Source organism: Hypanus sabinus, chromosome 2 (assembly GCF_030144855.1).
Source record: "Hypanus sabinus isolate sHypSab1 chromosome 2, sHypSab1.hap1, whole genome shotgun sequence".
Classification (NCBI taxonomy): domain Eukaryota; kingdom Metazoa; phylum Chordata; class Chondrichthyes; order Myliobatiformes; family Dasyatidae; genus Hypanus; species Hypanus sabinus.
Window position 1 is genome coordinate 12,682,141 of NC_082707.1, and position 11,784 is coordinate 12,693,924.

An 11,784-nucleotide genomic window follows, 5' to 3' on the forward strand; every position below is an offset into this window, starting at 1 on the left:
GTGTAACCCTCAGAGGCACTCCAGGTCTCTCTATCTTCCACTATCGCACAACAAGCATTCCACTATCTTGCCTGGCATTCGCACTACTACTTGCACTGTAAGGAAGAGAGTGATCACAAGCACAATGATATGGAAGTCTGTGGGTGGCACTGTAATTCAAAGTTTAGCACATTGTTTTAAAATGCCAGCTGTCAAATAGAAATTCAATTCCAGCCGCTGTCTCCCGTAAATGCGTTGTTTTCCACGTATTGTAAAGAAGTGTGTTGTGGAAATGCTTGCTGTCAACGGAAGAGTTGGTCACTTGCAGGCTGGCAAACACAACCTTCGCTGATTTTATTTGACGGAAACAACGCATTGTAGGATATGTTTCGATGGATATTTGACAAGTAAAGCCTGCCTTTACAGTACTGTGAAGGTCAGTAACGAACAACACCTTATTGAGGCACCACCTCAATAGAAGGTAGAACGGACGGGTGATACAATATGAGTTGTACAATATGATAAAATACATACATCGAGTATATAGCCAGAGGCTTTCGAAATATCTAATATAAGGGGGCAAACTTTTAAGGTAATTAAATGAAATTATCGGAGGATGTCAGATTAAGTTCGTTATTTTTACACGGAGCGTGGTGACTGAGTGAAACGTCCTACCAGTGGTGTTGGTACAGACAGGGTCATTAGGAATCTATAATAAACTACTGGATAGGCACCTGGATCCTCAATGTCTCTATCGTACTTGTTTCTCCCACAAACTCTGGAAGGACATTACAAGTAACGGCCACGCTGCCTGAAAAAGACGAACCTATGCGTCTCTTTTAAACGTTCTCCCACACGCCTTGCATCATGTCCTCTAGTTGTTAACAATTTCTCCGCCTGTCAAAACATACCGACTGCTCCTCTAACCATATATCATGCATTTCTATAAATTTCTATCATTTTACCCTTGTGAACAATACTCCCTAGACATTTTGTTTCTTTTCATATAATCTGCAAGGAAGTTACTCGCATTTAGCTCATTATATCCTTATTTGGCCACAGCCATATTACAAGACCAAATGCAGCGTCAATACGTCGTGAGAGCAACTGCTCCTATCAGGAAGTCAGTATTAGTCTACATAGCATCAATAAAGGTTTTTGCACCATCAGACTCAAGGACAGCTTCTATCCAACTTCTGTAAGACGACTGGACAGACGCCTTTTACAATACAGTGGACATCAGATCTCACCCCTACCTCTTTATGACCTTCTACCTTATGACCTACCAGCACTGCACTTCCCTATAGCTGCAACATTTTATTTTACTTACTGTTATTGTTTGCGTTGTACTATCTCACAGTTTTCTGCTAGAATGGTGCTATCTCTAAATGACGTTAATGCATGAACTTGCACTCTGTAATGCAAACTAATTGGTTCAGACCAGTGCTTGGCAGGGTCCGGTCCGTGAAGTCCGGGTTTCGGTTCGCGATCCGGTCCATTGACTCCAGAATGAACAGGATTTGATAAGCGATCATGAAGTAAAGGAAACATTAGGAGGCCATGACCATAATATAAGAAGTTTTTATCTACAATTTGAGAAGGATAAGGGCAGAACGGAGTTTTCATTGTTGCAGTTGAACAAAGGAAACTGTGGAGCAATGAGGGAGGAGCTGGCCAAAGTTAAATGGACAGATATCCTAGCAGAAAAGACAATGGAACAGCAATGACAGGTATTCTTGGGAATAATGCACAATGTGCAAAATCAGTTCATCGCCCGGAGAAGGAAGGATTCAGAGGGGGGAAAGGGGCCACAGTGGTTGACAAAGTCAGAGATTGCATAGCATTAAAAAAGAAGTATGACAGAGCTAAGGTGAGTGCGAAGACAGATGATTGGGAAATTGTTAAGGAGCAACAGAACATAACTAAAAAGGCAATACGGGGAGAAAAAATGAGGAATATAAAGGAGGATAGCAAAAGCTTTTTTTTAGGTATGTGAAGAGAAAGAAGATAGTTAAGAACAATGTTGGTCCCTTGAGGAATGAATTGGGTGAAATTCTTATGGGAAACAGAAAAATGGCAGAAGAATCTAAAAAGTACTTTAGATCTGTCTTCACTAGGGAAGACACAAGCAATCTCCCAGATTTATGGATGGGCCAAGGACATAGGGTAACAGAGGAAATGAAACAAATTGACATTAGGAAGGAAGCGGTGATGAGTAGGCTAATGGGACTGAAGGCTATCAAATCCCTAGATCCAGATGGTCTGCATCCTAGGGTACTAAATGCGGTGGCTCTGGAATTAGCGGATGCGTTGGTAATCATTTTCCTATGTTCCTTAGATTCAGCATCAGTTCCTGAGGATTGGAGAATGGCTAATGTTATCCCACTTTTTAAGAAAGGAGGACGGGAGAAAATGGAGAACAATCGTCCTGACAGCCTAACATCAGTAGTGGGGAAGATGCTAGAGTCCATTATTAACGATGAAATAGTGGCATATCTAGATAGCAGTGATAGGACTGGGCCGAGCCAGCATGGATTTACCAAAGGCAAATCTTGCTCGACTAATCTGTTGGAGTTTTTCGAGGATGTAACCAGGAAGTTAGACAAGGGAGATCCAGTGGATGTAGTGTACCTCGATTTTCAGAAGGCATTTGATGAGGTCCCGCATTGGAGATTGGTGGGTAAAATCAGAACTCATGGCATTGGGGGTGGGGGCAAGATATTGACATGGATAGAAAACAGTTTGGCAGATAGAAAGCAATGGTTAGCGGTGAATGGGTGTTTCTTTGAATGGCAGGTGGTGACTGGTGGGGTGCCACAGGGCTCGTTATTGGGACAACAGCAGTTTACGATTTACATCAATGATTTAGATGAAGGCATTGAGAATAACATCAGCATTTTTGCTGATGATACTAAGCTGGGTGACAGTGTGACATGTGATGAGGATGTTAGGAGAAATCAGGGTGACTTGGATAGGCTGGGTGAGTGGGCAGATACTTGGCAGATGACGTTAAATGTGAATAAGTGTGAGGTTATCCACTTTGGGAGTAAGAATAGGAAGGCAGATTATTATCTGAGCAGAGTAGAATTCTGTAATGGAGAAATACAAAGAGATCCAGGAGTCCTTGTTCATCAGTCACTGAAGGTGAATGAGCAAGGGCAGCAGGCAGTGAAGAAGGCTAATAGAATGTTGAACTTTATTACAAAGGGTATTGAGTACAAGAGCAACGAAATCCTTTTGCATTTGCACAGGGCCCTGGTGAGACCACACCTCGAGTATTGTGTAGAGTTTTGGTCTCCATGATTAAGGAATGACATCCTGGATGTAGAGGAAGTGCAGTGTAGATTCACAAGGTTAATTCCTGGGATGTCCGGACTGTCTTACGCAGAGAGGTTAGAGACACTGGGCTTGTACACGCTGGAATTAAGGAGATTGAGAAGGGATCTGATTGCGACATACAAGATTATTAAGGGATTGGACAAGATAGAGGCAGGATATATTTTCCAGATGCTGGGAGAGTCCCGTACCAGAGGACATGGTTTAAGAATAAAGGGTAGCTCATTTAGGGCAGAGTTAAGGAAAAACTTCTTCTCCCAGAGATTTGTGAGGGTGTAGGATGCACTGCCTCAGAAGGCAGTGGAGGCCAATTATCTGGATGTTTTCAAGAAGGAGCTAGATAGGTATATTATGGATAGGAGAATGAAGGGATATGGACAAGACAGGAACCGGGTATAGATAGTAGATGATCAGCCATGATCTCAGAAATGCGGTGCAGGCTCGAAGGGCCGATTGGTCTACTTCTGCACATATTGTCTATTGTCTATTGACTCCGGGTCTTCCGGCTGTCCCTTGTTTCACTTGGGCTTAATCATCGACACTTTATTCTCGTCTTAGGGCCGTGAGATTTAAGTGACCCTGGGTTCGAGAGTAGGTGCTGGTTCGTCTCGTCTGAATCGTTTTCTCGCCTCTGAGAGGTACATCAGGCTGTTCTTGCCGTTACCCTACGGTGAGATCTGTCCCCATCTGTCCTTGCCTCCGCTGGGTAAAGCAGGCGGTCTTTGCTGCTACCCTGAGGCTGAACTGTTCCCTTCCTTTCCACTGATGCCTCGCCTGTAGCCCGGCATGCTACTTACGCCTGTAGCCCAAGACTGCAGCCCAGCCTACCAACCATGCCTGAAGCCTTGCCTGCTACTCTCGGCTGAAGCCTGGCCGGCAACCCACGCCTGTGGAAAGCTCTGTATCTGCGTAACTGCGCAAAGTTCGGTCTGTATCGCCGTAAATTTCTGGCGCAGGATTGAGACCGGAGCGTTGCCACGCAAACAGAAGGAACAATCTGTCATTGAGCTTGAAACTGTCGCTTTGTGTCCCTGTGTTTAATGACCGTGTATGAGTCCCGGCCCTATGTCCTATTCCCAAGCAGGGGTCCAGTCGCGGTGTTCTATGGTCCTGTGCTCCAATCCAAGGGTCAGTGTTCCTGTGCTCAGTTCCAAACTCCGTGGAGGTTCCATTTCTGTCCAAGGCTCCGCGGAGGTGCCGTTCTGTGCCCAAGGCTCCGTGGAGGTTCTGTTTCGTGTACAAGGCTCCGGGGAGGATCCATTCCGTGTCCAGGGCCCCGAAGAAGTTTCATTCCGTGGCCCATGCTCCGAAGATGTTCCATTCCGTGTCCAAGACTGCTAGACGGTTCCATTCCGGGTACAAGTCTCCGAAGATGTTCCAGTCCGTGTCCAAGGCTGCGAGGAGGTTCCAGTCCGTGTACAGCTACGCCTCTCTTCGCTTCTGCGTTGTTGCCCCTCGAACGAAGCTCTGCGTTCCTGCTCTCCCTCGACCTCGGCTCTGTGTTCCTGCTCTCCCTCGTCCTCGGCCCTGCGACCCTGCTGTCCCTCGATCAAAACCAATTCTGAGCTCCATGTCCTCGTCCAAGCCTGAACTTCATGTCCTCGTCCAGCCACGGAGTCCCGCGTCTTGCCCGCACACCAAGTCCTCTCTTAGATCCGGAGTCCTAGCCCGAGTCAAGACCCAGGTTCTGGGTCCCAGTCCAGTCTCTGGTTCAGAGTCCTTGTCCAGGTTCCTAGTTCCTAGTTAATCGTCCAGGTCCCAATTTCCTACTCTAGTCCTAGTCCATGCCCTGTCTCCTAGTCTTTTCCATGGCCTGTGCCTTGTCCAGCGTCGTTTCTTCCCCACCTCAGTTGCTTTTTTGATGCACCTAGTCTTCCCTAGTACTTCATACTAATACACCTGGCACGTCAGTGTCTTCGTCTTCCATTTGGGTCCGTTCCCAACGCCCAGCTCATGGCAGTACTGTTATCAGTGAAGCAAGGCTGCATTATCTGTCAGTATTTCGTTCTTTCACAGCTCTCCGCACCTTTCCCAGGCCAATGAATAATCTAATAGAATGGCTACTGAGTGCAATACTCGGTAACTCCATGAAAACAGAGTTATATTGAATAAGCTTAATCTTCTGAAATTCACTCTGATCAGAATGCAGCTTGTGGCAAAGTGAGCAATTTCTCTTCTAAAACCAGTTAAGTGGAATAGTGAACAGCACTCCGCCAGAAATATCAGAGTAGACGTGTTATATAAATAGTTGATGATCATACATAATCATTATGTAGATGCTCCGCAAAGTTCCCAAAGAATCTATGATCGGTAGGTCGTGTTCAGAGCAGATTTTATGGACAAAAGTGAACACAATTTAATAGCTGGAAGGTGCAAGTGGTTGTTTAATTAGCAAATTGGTAAGTACGCCTGTTGTTCTGTAATGACGTACTATATGAATGGTATTCAATATAACATATACTTGGATTTTCACAAGGCGTTTCATAAAGTGCCACGGATGGGGCTGCTTACTAACATAGAATTCGATGTCGTTGCAGGAAAAGTATTGACATGGATAGTAAAATGGCTGGCAGGCACGCAGGCGGCAGCCAGTGGGAATAAAAGGGTTTTTTTTTCTGGTTGACTTCCAGTGACTAGTGTTGCTCTTCAGCAGATAGTATCGGAACCGCTGCTTCTCAGACTGTTTTCACAATTTCAAGAGATGGAATTGCCGGCTTTGTAACAAAATATGCAGAAGATACGAAGATAGGTGAAGGGATAGGTCGGACGAACTAACAACGCGATGAAAGCAGGAGATAGACAAGTTGGAAAAAATGGACCGACTAATACTCTCAAATGCAGTGGAATGTGGGGACATTTAAGACAATGCATTTTGGTAAAAAGTAAAAAGTGCGGGTTGTTTTATAAGTAAATTTTGAGAGGAACTTGGGAGGCTTTATGCAAGACTCCCAGTAGGTTAATTTATTGGTTGAGTTGGTGGAATAGAAGTCAATTGCCATGTTGGCATTTATATCAAGGATAATAGAATAAAGAAGCAAGGAGGTCATGATGAGCATTTATAAGACACTAGTCAGGTCACACCTCTGGAGTATTGTCAAGTTTTGCCTCATATCTCAGAATGGATGTGTTGCCATTGGAGAAGGTTGACGACTTTGATTCCGGGAATGAAGACTTTAATATATGAACAAGAACACACACAAAATATTGGTGGAACACAACAGGCCAGGCAGCATCTAGAGGGAGAAGCGCTGTCGACGTTTCGGGCCGAGACCCTTATGAGGAGCCGTTGTGAGCTTTGGACCTAGGAGTTGAATGCTGATCTGTTGTCCTAGAACCGCATTCTCACATATGCATCTCTCTTCTTCAGCAGTGCAAGGACGGTGTGTAGAGCTGTGGGTTTGAAGATAAGCTTTGGTAGAAGTCATATACTCATACATCAGAGGAGCTCGCTGCTAGCTATTTCAATCTGTCATTGTCCAGTCCGTGAAGTCCGCATTCCAGTATCCACCGCTACTTATTCCAGGTTTACTAGTTTTCCCTTGTTCTGCTGAGTGATCTAATTTTTGCACCTGGTTCTCATTTTGTGCTGCCTACAAAAATAGTTCCTTGGTTCAGCCTCATTTGCTGGACTGTTCCCTTCCCTTCACCTTCCGCCTGAAACCTGCCTGCAATTTCGTCTGCGCCCTAACCTGTGTCCTCTACTGAATCGCTGTCATGGTCTACCGCCGAGCTAGACAAGAGCCTTTCTGTGTTTATATAAGGAACAGTCTATCGTTGTTTGCAACAGGCTCTGTATCCTCGCCTTCGCCTGGTATTCCGAAAGTTTGCCGCTACCTTGTGTTGGGAACCGTCTCTCTGTGTTCTGTGTACGCGACCCTGCACTACGTCCTACTCCCTAGGAAAGGTCCTGACTCTGTGTAGAGCCCCGGTCTCAAGTCTTATTCCTAAGGATGGGTTCAGGTTGTATGTTCCATATCCCTGAGTTCCATTCTCTCTCAAGACTATCGATCTGTCTTCCTTTTCTCTCAAGACCAAGGCTCCATGTTCGGGTGTCCCAAGGTCGAGTTAAGGGTTCGGGTTCTTGTCCTGTCCCCGGTCCATGTGTCTCATCCTGTGCTGGAGTTCCAAGCCTAGTCCAGCAGCCAAGCTCTGTCCAGACCTGTATTCATTCTCTCTCTCTCTCTCTCTCTCTCTCTCTCTCTCTCTCTCTCTCTCTCTCTCTCTCTCTCTCTCTCTCTCTCTCTCTCTCTCTCTCTCTCTCTCTCTCTCTCTCTCTCTCTCTCTCTCTCTTTCTCTCTCTCCCTCTCACTCACTCTCTCTCACTCTCTCTCGCTCTCTCGCTCTCTCTATCCCTATATTATGTCTATCTCTATCTCTCTATCTCTATCTCTATATTTCTCTATCTGTCTCCATCTGGCTCTCTCTATATATCTTTATCTCTCTCTCTATCTCGATCTCTTTCTCTCTATCGCTATCTCTCAATCTATCTCTCTCTATCTCCCTATCTCTATCTCCTATCTCTATCTCTATCTCTATTTATCTCTCTCCCTCACTCTCTATCTCTCTCTGTCTCTCTCTACCTCTAAATCTCTCTATTTCTATCTCTGTCTCTATCTAACTATCTGTCTATCTCTCTATCTCTCTCTTTATCTCTATTTCTCTCCGTCTCTATCTCGCTACCTCTATCTCTATCTCTCTATATTTATCTCTGTCTATCTTTATCTATCTAGCTATCTATCTTTCTATCTATCTATCTATCTATCTATCTATCTATCTATCTATCTCAATCTATCTTTATCTCTATATCTATCTCTATTTCCATCTCTCTCTCTCTCTCTTTATATATATATATATATATATATATATATATATATTTCCATATCTCTATATATGTCTCTCTCTATCTCTCTCTCTAACTCTCTCTATATCCCTATCTCCATCTCTATCTCTATCTCTAGTTCTCGAAGCGTATGACTTTCCGAATTCTGGGGCCCAGGGCACACGCTAATAGAGCTTCCATCTCTTAAGGCACAACGATCTCCTGTCTCGAAAAGCACATCCGTCTCCAGATATACGATATCTCTAAGCTCCGAAGTCTAGCGAAGCTCTTAGGCCACGCCCATCGTGTGATGAATAACGGCCAGTCGTGAAAACTCGAGTGCGGGTTGCATTCCCGCAAAGAGCCGCAGTCAGCGTGTCACGCCAGAACAGGGTCTGAAAAAAAAATTTGAAAGGAAAAATATATGTATATTAAAGATGGAAAGAGATGTGTTCCCGAAGATGCATGAAAAGTTGTCTCCGTTAGGCGCCATGGATTCTACTAAGCTCCTCCACCGTACCATAAACCCATAATACCATAAGATAGAGAAGCGGAAGTAAGCCATTCGGACCAACGAGTTTCCTCCTCCGTTCAATCAACCGCTGTTCCAATTCGTCCAGTCATCCCCACTCCCCTGTTTTCACCCCATGCCCTTTGATGTTCTGGCTGATCAAGTACCTATCTATCTCTGCTTTAAATACACCCAACTACTTGGAATCCGCAGCCGCTCGTGACAACAAATTGCATAGATTTACTATCCTCTAAGTAACTGGACGTCCTTCAATCTTGAACTCGTTCGCTCTTGTCCTAGAATCGCCTAGCATGGCAAAGAACTTTGCCATCTCTAATCTGATCAAGCCTTTTAACATTCTGAATGTTTCCATGAGCTTCCACTCTCATCCTCCTGAACTCCAGGGAATGCAGCACAAGAGCAGACAAACGGTCCTCATACGATAAAACTTTCATTCCTGGAAACATTCTCCTAAGGGTTAATGGGTTAATAAGATGTGAATTATTACAAAACGTCCAATCTAAGATAGACTTGCCCCATGTTGCTCTAAAAATCCATAACTTAGACATTCAGCAAAGTCCTTCTCTTGCGATTCGACACAAACCCAATATCGATCTATCACATGCTCTCTCTCCCTATTAAGGGAGAAGGAGGTTTCATTGTTTTCCCAGAGAGACGGAAGATACAACAAACAAGTTAATATGGAAGCTGCCACGTAGTTATTCAGCACGTCATTATTGTGTGATATAATTAGATATGACTAAATACTTGTCCTGTTTGTCTTCTTCTGGATGCCTGGCTAACGTTCGTGAAGCAGGAGTATTCAAATGCTGGAATCTACATCTCGATTACATTGTCTTTTGGGGAAAATGTTTGCAACAATTATGTTTTCCTAAATCAAATTTCAAAGTAAAAAAAGTATTATCAAGGCATATGTGCCTTGCTTCAATGTGAAGATTGATTTCTTGCAGTTTATAGCAAGAAGAAGGAAATACAGTAGAATTTGTGAGAAAAGAACTATCCTGAAGCAAGAAAAACATAACTGATATGAAAAGGATAGCAAACTATAAATAAAAATACTGTTGAGAAAATGTTTTGCAAAGTGTCTTTGCAACTGCTTCTGTAGTTCTCTGAATTAGCAGTGATGCATGAATTTCGTTTCTAGATTATGACGGAGTAGTGTAAGAACTGTTGGTGAACCGAGTGGTTTGGGTCGGAAGGTTGCTATACCTCGGGGCCTTCCAACCTGTGTTCGTGCCATGCCCTAATAACATTCAGGAAGAGGTCTGCAGTTGTCATTTAATTAATCATTTATTTCAATTAGACATTATAGGAGCAGGTTTGTAACAAAAAAATTAACACAACTGGTGTCAACATGAGCGGCACGAGAAGTTCGGATTCTTTGGAGATCATTCTTATTTAATTAACAACTCTTTACAACTCTACTGGGAGTGCAGATTTACTTACTATTGTTGAATGTAACTTTCATTCTCGGTGGAATTCCCCAGCAGTTATTCAGATGTACCATTATTAATTATATGCCCCTAGTGCACTATGTTATCATCGCAGAGGTCGCAGTTATAAACCATCTTCGGATCTTCATGGAGACAATATAAATACACATCCTTCACTCTAATCGAAATAGACAACTGCAACAGGGCAATGGCTCCGTACTTGCCTTTCCTGTTGCTTATCGCTACACCAGAAATATACGGAATCCTCTGCAGTCGTCGAACAGAAGTCAGTTTATCTGATTTATCCATGGATGGAGATATCATACTTGGCGGGTTATTCAATATACATTCTGATCCGATTTACGGCTCCAATACATTTGCCTTTACCCCGGAACGCACCGGATGCAAAAGGTGAGATTACCTCTTGTGGATTGCAATTCTACACTCAGTCTGGTAGAAAAAGCTAATTGTCATCTGATATTGTTTCTTATCTGTATCCTTGTTCTTAGTATCCTTCTTCATACTAGAGATGTACAGTGGTGGAAGAGTAATATCAATATTATGATAATCGTGGAATGGTTGAATTAACTTTATTCACAAAAATATATGTTTGTTCTTCTGTTCTGTAAATGCCAGTGAGTGCAAACGCAAAACGTGCAAAGGCTGGCTGAACTCTACTCAGAATCTGTTGTTCTTCTTTTTCTCTTTTAAATGAATTTGTTTATTATTGTTACATGCACTGATCTGCTGTGAAAAATTCCATGTTGCATGGTATCCATCCATATCATTTGATTAAAAGTACGCATTGAGGTCGCAGAAGGGAAAACGACCCCGCAGTACTAATAAACTGATACCATTACGACGAAGGTGTAGTGAAGGGTGTCAGTAGGGTAAAAGGCCATGACACGGTATGCGGTGAGTTCAAGAGTTGATCTAATGAATACGAAGTCAGTTAGTAGACATATAATAGCGGGATAGAAGTTGTCATTAGGCCTGCTGGCAGAAACGTTCCGGTGATTAGACCTTCTGGTGGTAGTGGAAGTAAGGAGTGTTGGCTGCTTTACAGATGCAGCGCACGGGTTGATAGAGTGCCTGGAGGGGAGGCACATTTCAGAAATCTGCTAAACTGTGTCTACAAATTTCTGTAGTTCTTTCCGGTCACATGCACAATAGCTGCAAGGCGAAGCCGTGATAAATTTGTAAGAAACACTTTGAACGATGCATCGCTTAAAATTGGATTGCGTCAAGAAGGAGTTCATATTACGGTCCAAAACATCTGCGCAGGTTGACGCTGTGGTTAAGAAGCCATACGGTGTATTGGCCTTCTTTAATCGTAGAATTGAATTGAGGAGCCAAAAGGTAATTTTGCAGTTATAGAGGACCCTGTTCAGACACTACCTGGAGTCCTGTGCTCAGTTCTGGTCGCCTCAATACAGGATGGATGTGGAAGCCACAGAAAAGGTGCAGTGGAGAATTATAAGCATGTTGCCTGGATTGGGGAGCATGCCTTATGAAAACATTTTGAGTAACCCCTGCCTTTTAACCTTCGAGCGACAGGGAAGAGAGGTAACCTGACAGAGGAGTATAAGTTGATGAGAGGCATCGATCGTGTGGATAGTCAGAGTCCTTTTACCAGGGTTGAAATGGTTGCCACAAAAGGACAAAGGTTTAAGGTGCTGTGAAGT